The 12055-nt window shown below is 42.5% G+C and overlaps 1 protein-coding gene across 1 annotated transcript in view; it reads left to right on the top strand.

Annotated features, from left to right (window-relative positions):
• Positions 1-12055, top strand: part of LOC122793639 (rho guanine nucleotide exchange factor 19-like) — a 1093308-nt gene that overhangs the window by 1001659 nt on the left and 79594 nt on the right. The window lies entirely within an intron of this gene.

Raw genomic sequence — 12055 nt, 5'->3', positions numbered from 1 at the left:
TCTACGTAGTATTCTGGTACTTAGTAATAGTGGGCAAATCAGTCATGTCTAGGTATGGCTGCACCAACAAGAGTACTGATAAAGTCTCCAAGCAACCTTAATGTGTTACTGCTCAAAGGTATGAGCCTACATAAAAAAATGTCCACACCCATCAAGCTCTCCTCACTCTGGTGAATATAGACATCTTTTCCCTGACCGAGATTTAGTTTAAAGCCATAAAAAGAACTCCAGCTACAGTGCCTTCCACATATTCTGCCCAACAACAGCACAGACTAGAACCAAAGGTGAAGATGTCTTGATCTACGTTAACAACAAGCATACCCCCAACTTTCTTTCATCCCCTTTCAACTTTCTGGCTTAAAATCCTGAGTTTGCGGTTGTTTCCCCCCTTTTCTGTAATTAGTCTAATCCAGATACAGATTTGCTGTGTCCAAGACTGTTTGTCAGCTTCTGAGCCCCCCCCCCAAGCCTTTCTGTGTTGGATGGAAGCCTTCTAGCTTATCAGTGGGAGTGGTAAGCACTAGGTAGCCTATCTACCACAAGAGGAGTCGTTCCTGGCCCAGAAATTGTAGTTTGTTGGCCGTTTGGACAGTTTTTCCATCTCTCTCAACTTTCCGGTTTAAAATCCCACATTTGTGCTTTTTCCCACCTTTCCTGTAACTAGTCTAATTCAGATACAGACTTGCTTTATCCAGGACTGCTTGTAAGCTTCTGAGCGATGTCAGAGTCTGTTCTTTAATTTTTCCCTTAGATCTACTAGTTCTCCCCTCTTCTGCACTTATACTAGATTATTAATCTAGCACTTTACCAGACTTCTTGTAGCAATTATTGTAGCACACAAAAGTGCTACCAGCACTAAACATTCTACAAGGAAACATATCCAGTACGTATTATCAATGCCCACCCCTCCAGGCATGTCTAAAGGTCAGTTCCCTGTGCTTTCTCCTATTAACCTGGTGAACTTGGGCATCCTGAGGCAATGTATCAACTGCCTCATGTATACCCACAACCCGCTCCTCTTACCTTCCAACACACATACTTGCGAGAGATGCACTTATATATCCAAACTGGAAACCATGCACTCTCCAGCCAAGACCGGAATAGCTGGTCAAGAGGAGAAGGTCAACACTTGCACCACACCATATGGAACACATAGCCCGCCAGAACACACACCAGCACTGCCTTCACATAAAAACACAAACCACACACCCACATTCATGGAGGCTATCAATAAAAATCTTCCCAAGCAGCAGAGACCTCCAAGGCAGAAATGCACTCGACCACCACAACACAACACTAATCACGAGACAGATAACTCTTGTAAACAGTGTGCCACTCAACCAAAGCCCCTAAGGCAAAACAGCATGCCCAACACACTAGTCATAGGTGACTCGATAGTGAGGCACACTGATGTCCCACTCACTAGGTTGAATAAGGAGAAAGTAACAGTCAGCTGCCTGTCAAGTGCCAGGATCCACCACATAACGCAAACACTCAGGTCCCTCAACAACAGGTACAAATATGACTCTGTCATTGTACATGTGGTGTGAATGATCTGAGACATACCTCCCTGGATTACATAAAAAGAGACATGGAGGAGCTCTCGGATTATGTAGCCCAGGCGGGTATGATGCTAGCCCTGAGCAGCATCCTGCCATCACCCAGAAATATAATTGGCTAAGTTTCTGGTGTCATTCTAAGGGGATCCAGTATCTGTCTGCCTGGGATGACTTGACTGACAGACCATGATGCTTTACCAGAGATGGCCTGCATCTGTCACCCCTGGGCTTCCGGATATTGGCCAAGGCTCTTGCCACCACTATAGCCCCTTTTTAGGTGGTGTTCTAAGACCAAATTACCACCATAACAGCTACAAACAAATGCAATCTGAGGGTCATGCTGCTCAACGCTAGAAGTCTAAATCTCAAAATGCAATCGCTTGAAGCACTCCTTAAAATGGAGAACATCGACATTTGTGCTGTAACAGAGACCTGGTTCAAGGCAGCAGAAAGCACCCCTGCACTACCAGGCTATAACTCATTCCACACCTTTTGGCCCCAGAACTTGGACCAAAACTCCAAAGTCGGTGGTGTTTCCATATTCGTAAAGGATGCGCACACCTCCAGACTGGTAGCCCAACATAACACATCAGAGATACTTCAGGTGCAGTTAACATTGGGTAAGGCAGCAATTCAAGTTGTAGCCTGCTACAGGTCCCCAACCATGTCCCAGGACTTCCACTCCACGTTCCTAAGCACCCCGGAGAATATTAGGGTCCAACCTAACACTCTCTTACTAGGCGACTTCAACTAGCCCTCCATTAACTGAGTAAACTACTCATGTACCAATACACTTGCCCAATGTTTCTTGGATTTCATTAATTCTAATGCCCTGGACCAGCTGGTTCTTACCCCCACTAGAGGTAGCAACATCCTTGGCCTGGTCATAACTAACATGGGTGACCATTGCTTTGCACTAGTAGTCAGCTTCTCCCTGGTTAGATCTGACCACAAACTAATCACCTTGGAAATTCACATCCCTCCCACCGCTTCTGCAAAGGTAACCACCATGAAAAATGTCTCCAAAGCTAACTTTGGGCTCCTAAAAACAGAGGTGGCTAACTTCACGGCACCCATGCACATTAAGAATAGTTGCATGACCGCAGAATCATACACCAATGCACTGCAAGAACACGTACACAAATGCATGGATCTCGTCATACCCAATAGAACCAAGACACTCTCCTCCAAAAAAAGGAAGCCAATCTGGTGGTCCCCTGCCATAAACAAACTCTACAACAGAAGGAGGAAACTGATGCGGAATAAGGTGAAGTCCCAAGAGTGGAAAAACTCCCTTATCAGCCTCAACAAAAAGATGAGATCCCTCATCAAATCCTCTAAAGCTAGCTATGAAAACAGATTTCCAGCAGATAGTAAAGACAAACACAAGGCCTTCTATAGTTATGTAAAGAATCTCCCTGGCAATACCCAGATTTGTTCTGAGCTACTGTGCAATGGTACCTCTTATACCGAGCCAACATATATTGCCAGTATACTGGCCAACAGATTCATTGCCAACTTTACCCCTCTCCACCCCCCAAAGGACCAATCACAATACCAGTAGATTGCCAGGCACCCAGTATTACTGCTGCACAGGTTAAAACAGCACTGTCCAAGGCCAAGAATACAGCTTCTATGGGACCTGACAATATCCCTGGTTGTTTTCTACATGAACTATGGAGTGAACTGGCATCTCGCCTGTGTGCCCTGTTCAATCACAGCCTCACCTCAGGCTTTGTCCCTACCAAATGGTGCAATACTACAGTCACTCCTCTCCACAGAGACCCTGGAAACTATCGCCACATTAGCCTGATGAGTCTGATATGCAAAGCTATGGAGCGCATCATCATGGACCTAATAAACAAGGATATAGGGAATGTCCAACTCTGGATCCCACACAGTTTGGTTTTGTGAAGGGTAGATCATGCCTGCTCAACTTGGTCGACTTCTTTGAGTCAGTCACCAGAGCTGTGGATGAAGGCAATGTGGTTCATGCAGCCTATCTTAATCTGGCCAAGGTTTTTGATACCATTCCTCACTCGGGAATCAGAAAAACTCACTAAGCTTGGCATCAACCCCTATATCACTAGGTGGGTTGCAAACTGGCTCACAGATAGAACCCACAGTGTGAAAGTAGATGACTCCAAGTCAGACTGCTGACTAGTCACAAGTGGAGTCCCACAGGGTTCGATCCTGGGTCCTCTCCTGTTTGGTATCTACTTCTCTGAAGTCCAGGCCAACATGAAGGGACTCTGGCTGACAAAGTTTGCAGACTATTGCAAGTTGGGAGCTATTACTAACTCCCCAAATTATGTTGAAATCTTAAAGAATGGCCTCACTGAGACCAATGACTGATGTCAGAACCATGGCCTTAAGCTCAATGCCAAAAAATGTGTCGTCACCCCCTTTGGGAAAAACCTGATTCCAATGAATTACCACATTGATGGTAGTCCACTGAACACAGAATACGTTATAAGAAATCTGGGAACACAGGTTGACAGCAACCTCTCTTTTTGATCACCACATTGCCACTGTGGTCAGAAAGTCCTTTTATGTGGTACATCTCATTACTACGGGTTTTGCATCCAGGAAGAAAGAGGTCATTGTCTCCCTCTACTCTTCCCTCATTAGGCCAATCATCGAGTACAATGTCCCATTTGGCATGTACCTCACTAGACACCTGCAACAACTGGAGAGGCCACAGAAGTACTCACAAAGAGGATCCTAGGCCTTAAACACTTGTCCTATATGGACAGACTAAAAAATCTCCAACTATTCTCTATCTCATATCGCCTACTTAGAGGCAATCTCTGCTTGACTTACAAAGCTATGTCTGACCCAGCTCTGTTAGAAATGCTACATCTAAAGAAATCCCAATCCCTTCGCACCACACACTCCAGAGACCTCAACCTCATCACCACAATTAACAGAACATGCCGGAGGGGCAAGTTCATAACCCAGAGACTGCCCATGCTTTGGAACAGACTTCCTATACATGTCAAGCAGAGCACCTCACTGACCCATTTCAAGAGAAATCTTGATGAGTGGAAGGGAAACAGAAAATTCACCCCAGGGATAACTTCAGTGGCTCTACTCAACAGAGGCACTGGAAACTAAGGTCTGGTGGCAGTATGCCAGGATAATCCTATGGCTAGGCTTGTAAAGGCCCCAGAGCCATTAGCCTAGTACACACCTATGAACCTATGAACCTATGAAACCACAGAGCTCATTTATGTGCAAGTTCATAAGTTCATAGGTATAGATTTAGCTAACAACCACCAGGCCTTTATAAGCTTAGCCATGCAATCCAACTTAATTATGTCTCTATGTATCATGGGCAATTATAAGGAGGGAGGTATGTTAGTTAGTAAGTTTCTAGAGATTATGTGGGGGAGGTATGTTAGTTTGGGCATGGGAGACAGACCTGGGATGAATTTCCGATTCAAAACATGGTATGGGGTACCCCAAAAAAATTAAGACTGGTAAAGGATTTGGCTTTTCCCCGGGCCCTTTTGGGGGCTTTTACTGTGTTCCGCACTCCTTAAAATGGAGAACATCGACATATGTGCTGTAACAGAGACCTGGTTCAAGGCAGCAGAAAGCAACCCTGCACTACCAGGCTATAACTCATTCCACACCTTTTGGCCCCAGAACTTGGACCGAAACTCCAAAGTCGGTGGTGTTTCCATATTCGTAAAGGATGCGCACACCTCCAGACTGGTAGCCCAACATAACACATCAGAGATACTTCAGGTGCAGTTAACATTGGGTAAGGCAGAAATTCAAGTTTTAGCCTGCTACAGGTCCCCAACCATGTCCCAGGACTTCCACTCCACGTTCCTAAGCACCCCGGAGAATATTAGGGTCCAACCTAACACTCTCTTACTAGGCGACTTCAACTAGCCCTCCATTAACTGAGTAAACTACTCATGTACCAATACACTTGCCCAATGTTTCTTGGATTTCATTAATTCTAATGCCCTGGACCAGCTGGTTCTTACCCCCACTAGAGGTAGCAACATCCTTGGCCTGGTCATAACTAACATGGGTGACCATTGCTTTGCACTAGTAGTCAGCTCCTCCCTGGTTAGATCTGACCACAAACTAATCACCTTGGAAATTCACATCCCTCCCACCGCTTCTGCAAAGGTAACCACCATGAAAAACGTCTCCAAAGCTAACTTTGGGCTCCTAAAAACAGAGGTGGCTAACTTCACGGCACCCATGCACATTAAGAATAGTTGCATGACCGCAGAATCATACACCAATGCACTGCAAGAACACATACACAAATGCATGGATCTCGCCATACCCAATAGAACCAAGACACTCTCCTCCAAAAAAAGGAAGCCAATCTGGTGGTCCCCTGCCATAAACAAACTCTACAACAGAAGAAGGAAACTGATGCGGAATAAGGTGAAGTCCCAAGAGTGGAAAAACTCCCTTATCGGCCTCAACAAAAAGATGAGATCCCTCATCAAATCCTCTAAAGCTAGCTATGAAAACAAATTTCCAGCAGATAGTAAAGACAAACACAAGGCCTTCTATAGTTATGTAAAGAATCTCCCTGGCAATACCCAGATGTGTTCTGAGCTACTGTGCAATGGTACCTCCTATACCGAGCCAACATATATTGCCAGTATACTGGCCAACAGATTCATTGCCAACTTTACCCCTCTCCACCCCCCAAAGGACCAATCACAATACCAGTAGATTGCCAGGCACCCAGTATTACTGCTGCACAGGTTAAAACAGCACTGTCCAAGGCCAAGAATACAGCTTCTATGGGACCTGACAATATCCTGGTTGTTTCTACATGAACTATGGAGTGAACTGGCATCTCGCCTGTGTGCCCTGTTCAATCACAGCCTCACCTCAGGCTTTGTCCCTACCAAATGGTGCAATACTACAGTCACTCCTCTCCACAGAGACCCTGGGAACTATCGCCACATTAGCCTGATGAGTCTGATATGCAAAGCTATGGAGCGCATCATCATGGACCTAATAAACAAGGATATAGGGAATGTCCAACTCTGGATCCCACACAGTTTGGTTTTGTGAAGGGTAGATCTTGCCTGCTCAACTTGGTCGACTTCTTTGAGTCAGTCACCAGAGCTGTGGATGAAGGCAATGTGGTTCATGCAGCCTATCTTAATCTGGCCAAGGTTTTTGATACCATTCCTCACTCAGGAATCAGAAAAACTCACTAAGCTTGGCATCAACCCCTATATCACTAGGTGGGTTGCAAACTGGCTCACAGATAGAACCCACAGTGTGAAAGTAGATGACTCCAAGTCAGACTGCTGACTAGTCACAAGTGGAGTCCCACAGGGTTCGATCCTGGGTCCTCTCCTGTTTGGTATCTACTTCTCTGAAGTCCAGGCCAACACGAAGGGACTCTGGCTGACAAAGTTTGCAGACTATTGCAAGTTGGGAGCTATTACTAACTCCCCAAATTATGTTGAAATCCTAAAGAATGGCCTCACTGAGACCAATGACTGATGTCAGAACCATGGCCTTAAGCTCAATGCCAAAAAATGTGTCGTCACCCCCTTTGGGAAAAACCTGATTCCAATGAATTACCACATTAGGTCAAGGTTGCAGGACACAACCCAATTCTTACAGATTATTCAGGATACCCAGTTAGAACCAGGATGGTATATGTGTACCTTAGATGTGAAGGCCTTATACACCAGTATTCCACATTGGGCAGGCCTACAATCTCTTCAATATTGGCTCAACAGGGCGAATCTGTACTCACCCGGGTTTAATACCTTACTCATTTGTTTGTCAGAACATGTACTCAATAAAAATGTGCTGTATTTTCAAGGCCAGTGTTATTGGCAATTGCAAGGTACAGCAATGGGGGCGTCTTTCGCTCCCATTTATGCTGACCTTTTCATGGCTTATTTTGAGGAGTACATGATTTATGATAATTCACATAATATTTATCAGGTAGAGATGGACATCTGGCGACGTTATCTGGATGACTGCTGGTTAGTGTGGCGTGCGGATTTGGTTTACTTACGTGAATTTGTTGAATATCTCAATAGTAACATATGGGGACTGGAATTTTCATTAACATATGATCAGGATATGATCAATTTTTTGGATGTTACTATCACGAAAAACCAGGACCTTACATTATCTAGTAAGGTTTTCCGTAAGTACCCACAATATAACACCTTGCTACATGCTTCCAGCATGCACCCACGCCACACTATCAGGAGTATTCCTGTGTCACAATTCATGCGTATTAAGCGCCTTAGTTCTAAAGATGCTGAATATGAATCAGCTAGCATGGATTTATGTAACAGATTTACCAGCAGGGGTTATGACAACAAAGACATTAACTTAGCCAGATGTAGGGTCAACCGAATTAACCGGGAAAAGCTGTTGGAATATAAAATGGAGAAAAATGCTACATTGGGAACCCCTATACGATTCATCACTACCTATGGTAGAAATATCAATATGATAAGGAACACTATTAACAAACATTGGAATATCTTGCTTGCCAACGACCATCTTAGGTCACTTTTGGGGCAACAATGTCGTTTTGCTTACAAACGTGGAAAAACATTGGGTTCCTACTTATCTCATTACAAACACATAGGTAGTGGGGGCACTACCCACAAACAACTTACAGTACATGGTGAAGAGTTATTTGGTTCTTTTCCCTGTGGCCATTGTGGGTCTTGTTCACTGATGAATAAGTCCAAAGAATTCTCAAGTCGCAATACCAGCCAAATTTATAACATTAAAACATTTGGTAACTGTGGTAATGATTGGGTTGTGTACCTAGCAACCTGCTACTGCGGTGTGTTTTATGTGGGCCAAACTTCCAGGCCCCTTAGATCTAGAATGAATGAACATCGCAGTGATATTAAGAATCACAAACCTACTAGTGCTTTGTACCAACATACTCTCAAACATCCGCAGGCCAAGTTTAGTTTTATGATTATTGATCGTATTACAGGCGATCGTAGTCACAAACAGGGTTGGCATGGTCTCTTGGATCACAAAGAGAAATACTGGATCATTACTTTAGGGGGTCTTTTCCCTCCTGGTCTTAATGATTACCTTTAGTTGGTTGTTTATACTGGATTTCTTTGTCTATGATATGGATGGATATTGCATGTCCAGTTTTATACTATGAATATTTGTTGTTCCTCAGTTTTCAAACATCGTTACTATATCTTATTCTGTGGAGGTTCATCATTTGTTATGATGAAAATATTTGAGGCATGACAGTTCTGTGGATATTTTTTTCAAATCATCTTTCATTACTAGCATGATGGACAGCCTACTTGCAATCTTTATATGATTCTCAACTGTTTATTACTGGTGTAAGTTCATTTTTGGTGTATTTATTTCAGGAAAATATGTGTACACTTTCATTATTGCCATGATGAATTATCTACTTGTAATTTGTATTTTTACATGATTCTCAACAGTTTATTATTGGTACCAGTTCATTGTTGGTGCATTTCTTTCAGGAAAGTATTTTTACACTTTCCTATTCGGCACCTTGGTACCATTTTGTTTTTTATATCAATTCCAACTTGTGAATACACTAAGTCCTAGGATGTCTTATGTTTTCCACAATATTTAAGTCTTATGAATAATTTTGGGTGTTATACTGACTTTTCAATATTAGTTCTTTTTTGTATGAAGAAACATTTTAGGTTTTGGTTGCATTTTACATTTTTTATTGTTTCATGCATATTCATGATTTCTGTTTGCCTATTGGTTTACATTTTGTATATATTACATATGTCAACAGGGCATTTTCTGTTTGTCCTACACTGAAGAAGGCAGTTTATGCCGAAACCGGTCTGTTAATAAAGGATTGATTTATTTTTCACATCTTGGTCTGCTCTTGCTGGTCTACTTTTGTTTTTCATTTACATGGTTGGGACCGTGCATTCCCCCGTGCATAGGACTTTGTTTGGTATGGTCTATGTGTGTAATGAACACAGTGTGTGCTCTTGACAATCTTGTTTGTATGTGAGATTTTTGCCTCCAATGAAATTTTGTCTGTGCATCTCTCCCATACTGTGTTTGTTTCTTGGCGATATTGTACTTGAGGGCCTCACCAGTTCGTTTCATGCAGAAGTGGGCGTGTCGCGAATTGAGTGACAGATGCGGTAGACCCGGGTTATGCATCTTGATGCAGAACTGGTTAATAGTCTGTAAATTATGAAACTGGCCTGTGACAGTCCTATTCTCAAAACAATTGTGACAGAGGTAGTAGGTATATAATATGCGGAACATACCAATCAAGTTAAAATTTTAAGTATTAAAATTATGTGTGCCTTAATATTACTTATTGAGAGGATCTGTTTGGATTTATTATTAGTATTTTAAATGAATCATTGGCAAATCCCATTTATTCTATGTTTAAAGAGTATTCAGTACCTCTGCTGCCCTGTTCCTTTTTGCAGCAGAAGAAATAGAGCTGTAATCAACAAATAACTTGCATTTGTTTATGTCTTTAAAACGCATTGATGCAGCTTTAGTTTAATAACTATTTGTCAAATAAATTTTACAAATAATAAAAATTCCCATGATGTCTGCATTTTTGTCCCATTTATTTATTTGCTTACTTATACTAAGTTTATAAATGCAAATTTTAGCGCTGTGGTCTGAATGCAGGAATGAAAATGGTTACCAGATTGGTTCCCACAGCTTGTTTTAAATTAAAAGCAAACTCCAAATGAAATAAAGGACTCCACTATTAATTAGTAAGGACTCCTTGTGAAACTACTGTTTTCTTTTTACATTTTGTTGTACATTCAGAGGGAATGCATATTCATGAATGACATATCACGGGGGTGGGTTTTGGGCGGTGCTTGCTACTGCGCATCTGGTGAGGCCCTCAAGTACAATATTGCCTGTTTCTTTAAGGATTAAATGATTGTCTTTGAACATGAGACAACTGCTACATTGTCTCAGGATGCCCGTATCCACCCAGTGGCTACAGAGACATTTGGAAATTGCATATCCATGTTGTCTGGACCTGTATTTGGTTAGGCAACTATAAGTCATGGGCTGGGTTATACAGAAGTCTCCTTGGGTGGTCGCTTGGGTTTGGCACTAGTCTAGGTTAGATTATGCTAAGATTTGAGAGTAGTGCTCTTTGATCTACAAACCAGCAGCTCTAAGCTTGTCTCCATTCAATGGATTTGTTTTACCCACAGTAAGTTACAGGTTTCAGTTCTACGGGAAGTTTTATAAATAAAATTCACTTTCTCTGTGTTTGTGTCAGAGAGGGCACTGCTAAACTCCTGATCTAATAACATCAACAAAGATTGCTTGTTAGTGTAATGCTACAATAAAACAACTTAAACAAACTACCTTGATGAGGCAATTTCAAGTATTAGGGACCTTTAGACAAGGTCCATCACCATAGATAAGGTCCCTTACTATATCACGTCTACTGGTTATCATCTATGCCCCTAGAGTTTCACAGCTCTTACTTTTACTTACTAGAGGCTCTCATCATCAAACCAAACACTCTATGGGTGACTAACTATCCCTGTATAGACTGAGAAAATTGCACTGTCTGAAACTCACTTGCACAATGCTTTCTGGACTTTGTTTTCACAACCCCCCTGGAGCAGATATTGCATACTCCAACCAAAGGATGAGATATACTAGATCTGGTACTTACCAACATGGGAGAGTGTTGTACCCCTCCATGGAGTCACATCCTCACTAGTGAGTTCGGATCACAAAACTGTCTCCTTTGAAGTAAAAATAAACCCCAAAAATCCAGCTAAACCAGTAACAGTTAGGAACTAGTTTAAGGCAAACTACATCCTTTTAAGTGACAGCTTGTCAAAATTCAAGGCTTCTCCTAACCCAAGACCACAGCTACCTATGCAGAATTATTCACAGTTTCGTTATACATACATGTGCATGGCTACATAGAGGCTGATGTACCTACCAGAAGTAAAACCAAAACAAACATTAAAAACCTTCACTGGTGAAATCCTCACCTAAACAGCAGGATGTGACTCAGGGGACGGATACAGCACTCTCCCATTTTGGTAATAAAAGAAAAAAACTCATGGCGAAAATCAGGAAGAGCAGCTCTCTTAAAAGTCAAGTGCTCTCTTATACAATTAAACAAGAAATTAAGAAGTCTAAGTCCAACAAGGCCACTTACAAAATCAGGTTAATGACAGTCACAAGGCCTTCTTCAGCTATGTCCAGAACCTTAAATGTAGCACACAACAGTGTGCTGAGCTGGTGTTGAATGGTGCCATCTTCACCGATAAGGGTGACGTAGCAAATCTACTGGCTGATAAATTCAACTAAAACTTCACACACACACACACACACACACACACACACACACACACACACACACACACACACACACACACACACACACACACACACACACACATACACACACACACACACACACACACACCAACTCCACTCCAGCTTCTCCAGGTAGAATGCCCTCCAATATATTTCCCACA

Source organism: Protopterus annectens, chromosome 2.part0 (assembly GCF_019279795.1).
Source record: "Protopterus annectens isolate FY-2018-M chromosome 2.part0, PAN1.0, whole genome shotgun sequence".
In the NCBI taxonomy this organism is placed as follows: domain Eukaryota; kingdom Metazoa; phylum Chordata; order Ceratodontiformes; family Protopteridae; genus Protopterus; species Protopterus annectens.
The sequence above is the reverse complement of the archived record's forward strand: the minus strand, read 5'-3'. Positions and strand labels throughout refer to the sequence as shown.